Below are 15,261 nucleotides of genomic sequence, written 5' to 3'. Positions count from 1 at the left end.
TTGAGGCCAGCTCACAAAAGAGCAACTTAAAAAATGGAGCTCAGGGTCACTGCAATTCACAAACCTGCAGAGTTATAAATGAAAACTAACGTCCAAAAATATGTTGAGGTAAGGCAAAGAAGAGGATCTGAATGCAAGACAGAATTGCAAGAAACAGATTTCAAGAGATAGATTGGACTCGTCTTTAACGCACATGAAAAGCGGCAGAATTTCGACAATGATGCAGTTGGCCCAAAAGGGCGTATGCGTTTTTTCCTGATTATATCCAGGAAAAAACGCATACGCACTTTATGGGCAACGAAGCAAGCAAGCAATGCAAATGTGCACAACAAAGAAGTCTCACTTCCCACCGGTCAAAAGGGCCATCCTAAAAAATTGTAAAAACCAGAAATGCAGGACAGGCCATGGAGAACAGGGAGCCTTTATACGCTGATGGGCAGTGTGTGAACTGCCGAGAGCCACTCTGGAGAAGTGTATGGTGGTTCCTAAATCATCTAAAAAACAGAGCTACAGAGCATAGGACACTTCCAATCATGGGAGTATATCTAGGGAAGTCTAAAAATCAACAAGACACAAGCACACCACAGTTTAGGGCTACTCTGTTTACAAGAACCTCAACTTCAGTACACCTTAAATATCCCAGGAAAGAGAAAAATGGATAAAGAAGATGTGGTACTTATGTACAATGGAATATCTCTTCACCATGAAATCAATGTAATAAGGCTAGTAGAAGGATAAAGAGTGGATTTAGGTCCGATAATACTACTTGAAATAAGTCAAACAGAAAAAGAAACATATCATAAGATATCACTTATAGAGGGAGGGTAAATATGGCTGCACAAGAAATGAATTACAGAACAGAACAGTGTCTCACATTTAGAAAACACACTTATGTCAGCTTAAGGGGAAAGGAGAGGTGGGGTGATGCATAAAATCAGAGTTTGAAATTAGCACAGATACCGTTCAATAAACCAAATAGGTATTAGACAAGATCTACACCTTGCTCAATGAACTGGCCTCAACACACCCTATACACCGCAGAGAAATATATCTGAGTAATAAGAATCTTAAAACCCATGTATTGATATATCTCCATAAGGGAATCAAGTGTGTGCAGAGCGGCACAAACACAGCAGTGAAAATGAGCTAAACCCCATTATAGAAATAAATTTTAAAAACAAAACGCTGAAACAATGAAAGAGAGAAAAATTCTTACAAAATTCGCTCAGGGGCTGTGATGCAACCTGGATTGACCACATATAAACCCACAGCTGGATAAGACATAAGGCTGGACACTTGGGGCTGACAGGATTGGTGAGCTTTGGTGAGCAACCGCCGAAAGTTTAATGCAATACTTCATGCTACTCAGTCCAAGGGTCCCAACACTCCAGGTTGAAGGGAATCTTCCTACAGCTAAACCATGCTTGGGAAACCCAGCGACTGGTATACCATATGATCGGGAAAGGTTTCTAAAACGCACCTCATTTTTCCTCTCCTGGGGCTCCGGATCGACATTCCAGCCACTTTACTAACAACATCCCCACATGGAGTCAATGCCTTTAAGTTCTGGTATCGCACAGTCTGCAGTTAGTGCAGAGGATGAATGGGAATAGGGGGAACCAGTGAGAAACTAGCTGTAGTGGTTTCAATGGGCACATGTCACTCTAATATCACATCAGTAAGAAGAATTAACCAAAGGCACAGCAAGGTGCCCCAGAAGAAAAATAGGGCTTCAAGGAATCCTGTGGTTACGGGGCAAGACCACAAAAATAAGAGCTAAAAAATGGAGCTAAGGGCCACTGCAATTCAAAAACCTGCAGAGTTATAAAGGCCGACTATTTTTAAAAAATATATTGAGGTAAGGCTATGAAGAGGCATTGAAAGCAAGGCTGAATTGCAGGAAACCGATTTCAGGAGGTAGACTGGAATTGCATTGAAAACATATGAAGAGAGTCAGAAACTCGACAATGATGCACTTGGCCAAAAAGGGCGTATGTGTTTTTTCCTGAATATATTCAGGAAAAAACACATACGCCCTTTTTGGCCAACCAAGCAAGCTTGCAAAGGAAATCTGCACTACAATGAAGTCTCACTTCCCCCCGGTCAAAAGGGCCATCTGAAAAAAGTGTAAAATCCAGAAAGGCAACAGGCCATTGAGAACTGGGAGCCTTGTTATGCTGATGGGCGGGATGTAAATTGCCAACAGACACTTGGGAGAAGTGTATGGTGTTTCCTGAAACATCTAAAAAACAAAGCAACAGAGCCTAGGGCACTTCCACTTATGGTCCTATAGCTTAGGGAAATTAAAATCAAAAAAACACAGCCACCCCAAAGTTTGGAACGGTTCTGTTTACAAGAACCCAGTTTACAGTACAAGTTCAACATTGCAGAAAGTGAAAAATGGATAAAGAAGTTGTGGTATTTACTTACAAAGCAATATCACTCAGCAATGAAATCTATGTCATCAGGCCCTTAGCAGCACAATGAGTGGATTCAGGTACGATGATTCTAACTGAAATAAGTCACACAGAAAAAGAAACATCATAAGATATCACTAATAAACGGAATGTAAACTTGGCTACACAGGAACTGAATTACAGAACAGAACCGGGTCTCAAATTTAGAAAACCAACTTATGCTTGCTTAAGGGGAAAGGTGAGTTGGGGTGCTGCATAAAACCAGAGATTGAAATGAGCACAGATAAAGTTCCTTAAGCCAAATATGGAATAGACAAGAGCTACTCCTTGCTCAACGAAATGGACTCAACACCGCATATTAAACGCCTAAGAATGTACCTGACTAGTAAGTATCTTAAAACCTATGGATTGCTATGTCTCCGAAAGAGAATCAAGCATGTGTACAGGGGCATAAACGCAGCAGTGATAGGATTGGAGAGGTTCGTGAGCAAATGAAGACCCTTTGAAGTCATATTGCATGGTACCCATTCCACGGGTTTCAACTACCCAGGTTTAAGATATTCTTCCTTCAGCTAAAACATGCATGTGTCCCTAGAGTATGATCAACCATGTGATCGGGAGACGTGTTCAAATATGTCTCAGTTTTCGTACCCTGGTACTCGGGTGCAACATTCCAGACGCTTTACTAACACTCTCCCGACTTGGAGAGTCAGTCCCTTTAACCTCCTGTTTGGCCCAGTTTGCAATTTCTGCGGAAGATGAACAGGAATAGCGAGAACCAATGAGAGACTAGCTGGAGGTGTCTGGACGGGCAAATTTAACTCTCATTTCCCACCAGGAAGAGGAATTAACCAAAGGCTCAGTGTGCCGTGCTGGAACCAGATTAGGGCCTGAAGCCATCCTGCGGTGTTGCGGCCAGCTCAAAAGAAAGCGAGTTGAAGAAAGGAGCTCAGGGGCACTGTAATTCACAAACCTGCAGAGTTATAAATGACAGCTATCGTCCAAAAATATACTGAAGTAAGGCTGCCAAGAGGACTTGAAAGCGGGGCAGAATTGCAGGAAACCGATTTCAGGAGGTAGACTGGAATTGCATTGAAAGCATAGGAAAAGAGGCAGAACGTCCACAATGATGCACTTGGCCAAAAAGGGCGTATGCGTTTTTTCCTGAATATATTCAGGAAAAAACGCATACGCCCTTTTTGGCCAACCAAGCAAGCTTGCAAAGGAAATCTGCACTACAATGAAGTCTCACTTCCCCCCGGTCAAAAGGGCCATCTGAAAAAAGTGTAAAATCCAGAAAGGCAGGACAGGCCATGGAGAACTGGGAGCCTTGTTATGCTGATGGGCGGGATGTAAATTGCCAACAGACACTCGGGAGAAGTGTATGGTGTTTCCTGAAACATCTAAAAAACAAAGCAACAGAGCCTAGGGCACTTCCACTTATGGTCCTATAGCTTAGGGAAATTAAAATCAAAAAGACACAGCCACCCCAAAGTTTGGGACGCCTCTGTTTACAAGAACCTCATTTACCGTACAAGTTCAATATCACAGAAAGTGAAAAATGGATAAAGAACTTGTGGTACTTACGTACAATGCAGTATCACTCAGCAATGAAATCTATGTCATCAGGACCGTAGCAGCATAATGAGTGGATTCAGGTACGATGATTCTAACTGAAATAAGTCACACAGAAAAAGAAACATCATAAGATATCACTAATACACGGAATGTAAACTTGGCTACACAGGAACTGCATTCCAAAACAGAACAGGGTCTCAAATTTAGAAAACCAACTTATGCTTGCTTAAGGGGAAAGGTGAGTTGCGGTGCTGCATAAAACCAGAGATTGAAATGAGCACAGATAAAGTTCCTTAAGCCAAATATGGAATAGACAAGAGCTACTCCTTGCTCAACGAAATGGACTCAACACCCCATATTAAACGCCTAAGAATGTACCTGACTAGTAAGTATCTTAAAACCTATGGATTGCTATGTCTCCAAAAGAGAATCAAGCGTGTGTACAGGGGCATAAACGCAGCAGTGATAGGATTGGAGAGGTTCGGTGAGCAAATGAAGACCCTTTGAAGACATATTGCATGGTACCCATTCCACGGGACTCAACTCTCAAGGTTTAAGGTATTCTTCCTTCAGCTAAAACACGCATGTGGAACCCAGAGTATGATCAACCGTGTGAACGGGAGACGTGTTCAAATATGTCTCAGTTTTCCTCCCCTGGTACTCGGGTGCAACATTCCAGACGCTTTACTAACACTCTCCCCACTTGGAGCGTCAGTCCCTTTAACCTCCTGTTTGGCCCAGTTTGCAATTTCTGCGGAAGATGAACAGGAATAGCGAGAACCAATGAGAGGCTAGCTGGAGGTGTCTGGACGGGCAAATTTAACTCTCATTTCCCACCAGGAAGAGGAAATAACCAAAGGCTCAGCGTGCCGTGCCGGAACCAGATTAGGGCCTGAAGCCATGCTGCGGTGTTGCGGCCAGGTCACAAGAAAGCGAGTTGAAGAAAGGAGCTCAGGGGCACTGTAATTCACAAACCTGCAGAGTTATAAATGACAGCTATCGTCCAAAAATATACTGAAGTAAGGCTGCCAAGAGGACTTGAAAGCGGGGCAGAATTGCAGGAAACCGATTTCAGGAGGTAGACTGGAATTGCATTGAAAGCATAGGAAAAGAGGCAGAACGTCCACAATGATGCACTTGGCCAAAAAGGGCGTATGCGTTTTTTCCTGAATATATTCAGGAAAAAACGCATACGCCCTTTTTGGCCAACCAAGCAAGCCTGCAAAGGAAATCTGCACTACAATGAAGTCTCACTTCCCCCCGGTCAAAAGGGCCATCTGAAAAAAGTGTAAAATCCAGAAAGGCAGGACAGGCCATGGAGAACTGGGAGCCTTGTTATGCTGATGGGCGGGATGTAAATTGCCAACAGACACTCGGAAGAAGTGTATGGTGTTTCCTGAAACATCTAAAAAACAAAGCAACAGATCCTAGGGCACTTCCACTTATGGTCCTATAGCTTAGGGAAATTAAAATCAAAAAGACACAGCCACCCCAAAGTTTGGGACGCCTCTGTTTACAAGAACCTCATTTACCGTACAAGTTCAATATCACAGAAAGTGAAAAATGGATAAAGAACTTGTGGTACTTACGTACAATGCAGTATCACTCAGCAATGAAATCTATGTCATCAGGACCATAGCAGCATAATGAGTGGATTCAGGTACGATGATTCTAACTGAAATAAGTCACACAGAAAAAGAAACATCATAAGATATCACTAATACACGGAATGTAAACTTGGCTACACAGGAACTGCATTCCAAAACAGAACAGGGTCTCAAATTTAGAAAACCAACTTATGCTTGCTTAAGGGGAAAGGTGAGTTGCGGTGCTGCATAAAACCAGAGATTGAAATGAGCACAGATAAAGTTCCTTAAGCCAAATATGGAATAGACAAGAGCTACTCCTTGCTCAACGAAATGGACTCAACACCCCATATTAAACGCCTAAGAATGTACCTGACTAGTAAGTATCTTAAAACCTATGGATTGCTATGTCTCCAAAAGAGAATCAAGCGTGTGTACAGGGGCATAAACGCAGCAGTGATAGGATTGGAGAGGTTCGGTGAGCAAATGAAGACCCTTTGAAGACATATTGCATGGTACCCATTCCACGGGTCTCAACTCTCAAGGTTTAAGGTATTCTTCCTTCAGCTAAAACACGCATGTGGAACCCAGAGTATGATCAACCATGTGAACGGGAGACGTGTTCAAATATGTCTCAGTTTTCCTCCCCTGGTACTCGGGTGCAACATTCCAGACGCTTTACTAACACTCTCCCCACTTGGAGAGTCAGCGCCTTTAACCTCATGTTTGGCCCAGTTTCCAATTTCTGCGGAAGATGAACAGGAATAGGGAGAACCAATGAGAGACTAGCTGGAGGTGTCTGGACGGGCAAATTTAACTCTCATTTCCCACCAGGAAGAGGAAATAACCAAAGGCTCAGCGTGCCGTGCCGGAACCAGATTAGGGCCTGAAGCCATGCTGTGGTGTTGCGGCCAGGTCACAAGAAAGCGAGTTGAAGAAAGGAGCTCAGGGGCACTGTAATTCACAAACCTGCAGAGTTATAAATGACAGCTATCGTCCAAAAATAGACTGAAGTAAGGCTGCCAAGAGGACTTGAAAGCGGGGCAGAATTGCAGGAAACCGATTTCAGGAGGTAGACTGGAATTGCATTGAAAGCATAGGAAAAGAGGCAGAACGTCCACAATGATGCACTTGGCCAAAAAGGGCGTATGCGTTTTTTCCTGAATATATTCAGGAAAAAACGCATACGCCCTTTTTGGCCAACCAAGCAAGCTTGCAAAGGAAATATACACTACAATGAAGTCTCACTTCCCCGCGGTCAAAAGGGCCATCTGAAAAAAGTGTAAAATCCAGAAAGGCAGGACAGGCCATGGAGAACTGGGAGCCTTGTTATGCTGATGGGCGGGATGTAAATTGCCAACAGACACTCGGGAGAAGTGTATGGTGTTTCCTGAAACATCTAAAAAACAAAGCAACAGAGCCTAGGGCACTTCCACTTATGGTCGTATAGCTTAGGGAAATTAATATCAAAAAGACACAGCAACCCCAAAATTTGGGACGGCTCTTTTTACAGGAATCTCTTCTACGGCACAGGTTAAATATCCCAGAGAGCAAATAATGGATAAAGAAGTTGCGGTACTTCTGTACAACAGAATACCACTCAGCAATGAAATCTATGTCACCAGGCCCGTACCAGCATAATGAGTGGATTGAGGCACGATGATTTTAAGTGAAATAAGTCACACAGAAAAAGAAACATCATAAGGTATCACTAATACACGGAATGTGAACTTGGCTACACATGAACTGAATTACAAAACAGAACAGGGTGTCAAGTTTAGAAAACCAACTTATGCCTGCTTAAGGGGGAAGGTGAGTTGGGGTGCTGCATAAAAGCAGAGTTTGAAATTAGCACAGATACCGTTCCATAAGCCAAATATGTAATAGACAAGAGCTACCCCTTGCTCAACGAAATGGATTCAACAATGAGGTATCACCTCACACCTGGTAGAATAGGCATCATTGAAAATCTACAAACAAAAAATGCTGGAAAGGGTGTGGAGAAAAGGAACCCTCTTCCACTATTGTTGGGAATATAAATTGATACAGTCATTATGGAGAACAATATGGAATTTCTTAAGAAACTAACAATAGAATTACCATATGATACAGCAATCCCAGTACTGGACATATACCCAGACAAAACCATAAATCAAAAAGAGTCATTCACCGCAATGTTCATTGCATCACTATTTACAATATCGAGGTAATGGAAGCAACCTAAATGCCCACAGACAGACGAATGCATAAAGCTGTGGTACATATATAAAATGGAATATTACTAAGCCATGAAAAGGAATGAAATTGGGTCATTTGTAGAGACGTCGATGGATCTAGAGACTGTCATACAGAGTGAAGTAAGTCAGAAAGAGAAAAACAAATCTTGTATATTCATGCATATATGTGGAACCTAGAAAAACTGTACAGATTAACCATTTTGCAAGGCATAAATAGAGCAACAGATGTAGACAACAAACGTATGGACAACAAGGGGGGAAAGCTGTTGGGGGGTGGTGGTGGGAGGAGTTGAGAGACTGGGATTGGCATGTATACATTTATATGTATAAAATAGATAACCAATAAGAACCTGCTGTATAAAAATATAAAATAAAATTCAAAATTAATAAGAAGTAAAATTTAAAACAGAAAAAACAATTATTCCCTGCACATACATGTATTTATATGAATAAATTATTTCCATGCTTATATCTGTAAATACAAAAAAGAGGAATAAAATCTACCTTGAACCAAAAATGAAAAAGAGAAAAAAAACACAGAACCCACCAGTTACACAGAGGAAAACCGTATCAGGGCACTTGCTCCAGTTGTAAACAATTCTGAAGTTGGTCAGTGGTGGGGAATCGTCTCCCATTCAGCCAGCAGCCCCCACGCAACAAGCGTCCTCATTGCAAAGCTGGGGCACCGTGCCGAGGCATCTGTGAGTAAACGTGAGCTGAGCCCCAGGCCAGTTGCTGCTGAACTATTCCCACCCGTCCCAGGTAAAACACCTGAATATATACAAGGACTTGAAAGCCTAGAGGAAGGGCCATAGAGCCACACGAGTGACAGCATGCCGGCCGACTTGGTGCCTGCAGGCCAGCCAGGATGGTCCTGGCCCTGGGTGCTCTTCTGGAAGATTTCCATTTCCCTGCCTGAGATACCCGTCCTGTCCCTGCCCCCACTGCTTTTTTCCTTCCTCACCTCTGCCCAGGGAGAAATTCCAGCAGCAGGTATGGGTGACACATCCTCTTCTTTAGCAGGTGGCAGCCTGGCAACTGCTGCAGAAAGTCCAGCAGAGCCCCACTCACACTGGGCCACCCACAAAGCCGTGGCCTCTCACTCCCTCCCACCAGCCCAGCCCCGAGACTGCTGACAGGGCAGAGAAAATGGCGTCAGGCACGGCTGCAGGGGCTCTTGCTGCCTGGAGTGGTATTTATATTGATCTCAACCCAGGCACACCTGGGGAGGGCTGGCCGGCACGGTAAGGCTGCCCAGGTCAGCCAATCATCACCCCTCAGGGGCTCACAGTTGCAGAAAATGGAACTTGCTGAACCGGCCAGGTCCAAGGAACAGGTGTGGGCTCCTGAGAGTCAGGATAGACAAGGGGCTGCAGCTTTGGCTTGTTTTCTAATCATTTTATCTGGCCCATGAGTGGGAGACAACTTCAAGAAAACCCTCTCCTAATGAGAGGAACCCAGGAGTCAGGGAGAGGAGGGGTGGGTGGTGGTTGGAGACAGAGGCCTGGTGCCCCGGGTGCAGTGGAAGTCTCTGGAAGACCAGGTGGAGGGAGGCCTCACGGAGTGATGCCCAGGGTCACAGACCTGTCGCAGCTGCTGTTTGTTAGTTCAAGTCCTGCTCTGAGGTGCTCTGTGTCAGCTCTGAGCGACAGGTGAGCTGGGGGTGCTCTGCAATGAGGGCTATGTGCACGGTTCCTGTGTGCCCAGCCCTGCCACGGTACCTGCAAGGGTAGCTCTGTATCCTGGGAGGGGCCTGACCACGAGAGCCCCGTGGGCTGGGGTGGGGGTGGGGTACCTGCCCAGGTGAGCTCCATATTCTGGGATTGGTCTGACCACGAGAGCCCCATGGGCTGCTGGGGACCTGGTAAAGGATGTCAGGACAGTCAGTGAAGCCACCGAGGATATACCTCCAGTTGCTCCTAATTCCTACACCCTGCTGGTCATTCTACCAACCACCAGGACATGGTATTCTGTATTAGTCTTCAATGATGCCTTCTTTTGTATTCCATTAGTCCCAGAGTCACAAGAAATTTTGGCTTGTGAGTGGCAGGACTCAACATACAACTAAAACAATACTTCCGGGCCGTCTGGCCCCAAGGGTGCAAAAATTCCCACACCATCTTTGGGGAAAGCTTAGCTAAAGACCTAAAAGTTCTACCTCTGGAAAAGGAAACCCTCCTTCAATATGCAGACGACATTCTGATCACCAGCCCTACTAAGGAGGCCTCTGAACTACCAAGCCAATAAAGGATAGAAGTTGTCCAAGAAAAAGCTCAAATATCACAGACTGCGGTGACCTGCCTGGGCTTCATTCTCACAGAAGGTCAGAGAAGCCCATCCCAGGAAAGGGAAGAAACCATTTTCAGCCTTACCCCTTTCTAAAACTAGAAGACAGCTTAGGGGTTCCTGGGGACGCCAGGGTTTGCTGCTTCTGGATCCCTAACTACAGTCTACTAGCTGGGCCTCTATATGAAACACTGAAAGGAAAAGATGATGATCCTTTTGAATAGAATCCAGAAGTGGCCCTTCAAGAATGGAAAGAGCAGTCAATTCAGACCCTTGCCCTGGAACTCCCTAATTTAGCTAAACCCTTTGACCTTTACATTCCCGGTGAAAGGTGAATCGCCATTGGAGAATTAGTGCAAAAACTGGGACCACTTGAAATGGAACAATGCAAGAATGCCATCCAGGTAGGATAAACTACGGTCACTAAGGGGCTTGGCCCACTGCCACATCTGGCCAAGATACTGGCGGTATCTAAAAACCTGGAAATCAGCAGCCCAAAAGGCCACCTCCCTCCTAAGGGAAAAGGACCCCACGTGGTGATCCTAACCACCAACCATGCCCTGAAGTTGCAGGGTTCGCTCCGTGGGCACACCGACCTTGAGTGAGGAGGCCCTCCAACTCCAACATCCAGAGAGATAACCGGGGGCAACAGGGCACCATGACGACTCGTGTGAACATCACTTGACCTGGAGTTTCTCTCATAAAACAACAAGAGTGTGTCCCAAAAGAGTAGACTACTGCTTGCAGGACTTACTGCACCCAGAGGGGAGCTAATAATCTTGGCGGGGGAACAGTATACCACACTGTCACCATAGAAAAGCCTACAGACACCGTGATGATGGTGGCCAATAAGACCGGCTGGACTCCTGTTTACTTCAAAAGGCTGTTGACTCAGTAGCCATCATGGTCCTTGGTCACCACTGACCCTGGACTGTCTGGGAGTTGAGCGGGCAGGGCTCTGACACCTGGTGCTGTTTGTACGTTAATTCAGGGGCCTAACTGAAGAAAGCGCAGGCTACTGGTCAGAGCATCTAGGCTGGCAGAGATGGTCAGCCTAAGGTGGCCGAACAAATGTGGGGCGGGGTGAAACCGGCCCCCACAGCGTCTCTGCACATCTCTTTCCTGGACCCTTAAAGGTCATTAGAATCTATAACACTTCCAATGCTGGTGCTCAGGTGGACGAGCAGGGAGGCAGGGGTCCTGGGGACAATCAACGTCACCGGGAGGCTGCTGGGGAGAAGCTCTGACCCTCGCCCCAGGGTATGAGGGCTCCCAACTCAGCACTCAGCAGTTACAGAAGAAGGGTCTGCACCCTCAGCACTCCAAGAATGAGGAACGGGACAAAAGGCAGAGGAGGGGTTTGTCCCCAGCAAAGCCCATTAAAAATCCCTGGGAGATAAAAATAGAATCTGGGCAATAAAGTCAAGTCTAACCTTTTTTATCCTTTGTGCTTTGTCTAATTTCACGTGCTCCTAGGGTCCCGCATGCAGAGGTTCCACACCCGGCACTTCAGACCAGATTTCCTAGTGCAGAATGGCTGGGTCGACACCTCAGCTCCTGGGGCCCAGTGCAGACTCCACGATATAGAGCCTGAGCTACAGCCAACCCGGCCCTCGAGAGCTCCACCGCCTCCATCCCTCCCACTGACTCTGACAGGATCTCTACACAGCAGCCCAGCCCACAGCCCACGGGGTAGTGCATGCTCTCACCTCCCCATTCTCTGATCAAAATATAAAGTTTCCTTTGCTTGTGAACAAAACTCAGTCTCGATCTGTTGGTCCCAATGACACTGGGCAGGGGGACACTTGTTGGGGTCCACTCTGGAGGATCAGTAACAGAAATTGAGACTATTGTAACCTCAATGAACAGATGTGTGAGCCAAACTGTAGTTAACATAGAACAGTGTATAAGGCTCGGGTAAAATAAGATGTTTTTAACACTTCCATTTGATATTTCCATCACTTTTTATAAGCAAGTTCAGTGAAAAGGTTTGTCTTATTTGTCAGGTCAATATTAGAGAAACGAAGTGATTTCTTTCCAAGGATGTACATCTAATAATCTTGGTTAAACCTTCAATCTTGTTTTAAATGCTTTTCCATTGAAAATGATACCTCTCTTTCAGCTCCCCCATTTCTGAGAAGTATAAAATCTTATAATTTATTATTACCAAAGGGGAAAGGTGGGAGGAGGGATAAATTAACAGTTTGGAATGAACACATACACACTGCTATGTATAAAATAGATCATCAACAAGGAACTACTGTATAGCACAGGGAACTACACTCAACATTTTGCAATAACCTATAAGGGGAAATAATCTGAAAAAGAATAGATATTTTTATTGACATCATCTATCAATGACAGTTAAAGTGTAGCCTAAGGGAAGCTGGTGGTGAGTGCTTCTGATCCTGAAGACTTCAATCATCTAAAGTTTGGACTCTGCCTACTTCCCAAGGCCCTTAATGAACATATGTGTAGCCGTAGCTTAAAAAATTCCCCAGTTTGGGTTTCGGGGAGACACTGATTTTGAAAAAGCCCTGGTGTTCTCCTTACATGAATGGGACTCTTCCTACTGCTAAAACATGTTTGTCACACCCAGAGGATGGTATACCCTCTGATCGGGAAGAGTTTGGAAAAGGCATCTCATCTCCTCATCTCCTGGTGCTCGGGTTCACCCCTCCAGCATCTTTACTAACAGTCTCCCCACTTGGAGATGTCAGCACTGTCAACATCCTGTTGCGTACAGTTTGGAATTTGTCCAGAGGATGAAGCGGAAGGATGAGGAACAATGAGAGACAAGTCCTAGGTGTTCAGACAGGCACATGTCACTCTAATTTCCAATCAGGAAGACGAATTGACCAAAGGCTAGGGTTGCCCATGGAAACAGTATAGGGCTTGAGGAAATCCCGCTGCTTTGTGGCCAGTTCCCATAAACACGAGTTGAACAATGGAACTCAGGGGCAGTAAAATTCACAAAACTGCAGAGTTGAAAATATCCATCACTGAAAAATGTCTTGAGGAAAGTCAGAGAAAAGGACTTGTAAGCAAGGGAGAATGGCAGGAAAGGGATTTGAGGAGGTAGAAAGGACTCGCCATTAAGCACAAGAAAAGGAGCTGAACATTGCCAACATTGCAGTTGGCCAAAAAGGGTGTATGCGTTCTTTTCTGTATATATTCAAGAAAAGGGCATACACTTTTTTAGCCAACCAAACAGGTGGGCACTGGAAGTCAATACTACAAAAGATATCACTTCGCATCAGTCAGAAGAGCCATCCTCATAAAGCGTAAACAACAGAAATGCAGGACAGGGCAACGAGAAGAGGGAGCCCTGTGAGACTTATAGTGGAAATGTATATTGCCAACGGCCATTCTGGAGAAGTGTATTGTGTTTACTAAAGCATCTACAAAATGAGCTACAGAGCATAGGGCACTTGCACTCATGGGCGTATATCTTGGGAAAAACAAAAATCGAGAGGACACAGGCACCCCAATGTTTACCCCCTCTCTGTTTAAAAGATCCTCGACTAGGATATAACTTAAATGTCTCTGGAGGGAAAAAATGGATAGAGATGTGGTACTTAGGTAGAGTGGAATATTATTCAGCCTGGAAATCAATGAAATATGGCCAGTTGTAACAACTCCGGAGGAGTTACGTATGATCATTCTAAGTGACAGAATTCAAAAAGAAAAAGACACATATCATAAGATATCACTTAAAGGTGGAATCCAAAATGGCTACACATGAAATAAATTACAAAACAAAAACATAGTCAAATATGTAGAAAACACGCATAAGGCTGCTAAACGGGAAAGGTGGGGAGGGGTGAGGCATCATCCAGGAGGTTGAAATTAGCAAAGATACCATTCCAAATACCAAACTGATAATCAACAAGGCCTACACGGTAGCTAAAAGAACTGCACTCAGCACACTCAAGTCACCGGAAAAGAATATATACGACTGGTAAGAATCTGAAAAAGAATTTATTGATGTCTCTCTGTACGTGAATCAAGTGGATGTACAGCAGCAAGAAACAGAGCTTTGAAAATCAGCTGTAACCAATATAGTAATAAATTGAAAAAAATAAACGACAGAGAGACAGAGAAAACCTCTTACAACTTTTCCTCAGGGACGGTGATGCAACATGGATTGAACACATCTAGACCCACAGCAGGATGAGACATAAGGCTGGAAACTGTTTGCGCTAAGAGAAATGTGAGGTTGGGTGAGGAAATGCACACCCTTTAAAGTAATACTACCTGGTACCCATTCAATGGGTCCCAAATCTGCAGGTTCAAGGGATCTTCCTACAGCTAAAACATGCATGGAAAACCCAGAGGACTGTACACCATGTGATCGGGAGATGTGTCTAAAATGCACCTCATTTATCCTCTCCTGCTGCTCCTGTTCACCATTCCAGCCACGCTACTTAGAATCTCCCCACTTGGAGAATCAGCACATTTAAACTTCTGTTTCACACATTTTGCAAATTGTGAGGAGGATGAACGGGAAGGGGGGGAACCAATGAGAGAAGAGTTGTAGGGGTTTGGACGGGCACATATCACTCTAATTTCCCATTAAGAGTAAGAATTAAAGGAAGGCTCAGCCTGCCTCGCCGGAGCCAAAATAGGGCCTGAAGCAATCCTGTGAGTTTGAGGCCAGCTCACAAAAGAGCAACTTAAAAAATGGAGCTCAGGGTCACTGCAATTCACAAACCTGCAGAGTTATAAATGAAAACTAACGTCCAAAAATACGTTGAGGTAAGGCAAAGAAGAGGATCTGAATGCAAGACAGAATTGCAAGAAACAGATTTCAAGAGATAGATTGGACTCGTCTTTAACGCACATGAAAAGCGGCAGAATTTCGACAATGATGCAGTTGGCCCAAAAGGGCGTATGCGTTTTTTCCTGACTATATCCAGGAAAAAACGCATACGCACTTTATGGGCAACGAAGCAAGCAAGCAATGCAAATGTGCACAACAAAGAAGTCTCACTTCCCACCAGTCAAAAGGGCCATCCTAAAAAATTGTAAAAACCAGAAATGCAGGACAGGCCATTGAGAACTGGGAGCCTTGTTATGCTGATGGGCGGGATGTAAATTGCCAACAGACACTCAGGAGAAGTGTATGGTGTTTTCTGAAACATCTAAAAAACAAAG

The 15,261-nt window shown here is 44.7% G+C and overlaps 1 long non-coding RNA gene across 1 annotated transcript in view; it reads right to left on the bottom strand.

Moving 5' to 3' along the window:
• The window catches only part of LOC307181314, a 125,968-nt gene that overhangs the window by 61,487 nt on the left and 49,220 nt on the right, over positions 1-15,261 (bottom strand). The gene's annotated exons all lie outside the window — the stretch shown is intronic.

The sequence above is a fragment of the Stenella coeruleoalba genome (genome assembly GCF_951394435.1).
Source record: "Stenella coeruleoalba genome assembly, contig: scaffold_358, whole genome shotgun sequence".
NCBI lineage: Eukaryota > Metazoa > Chordata > Mammalia > Artiodactyla > Delphinidae > Stenella > Stenella coeruleoalba.
This window is presented reverse-complemented; position numbering and strand designations above follow the sequence as displayed.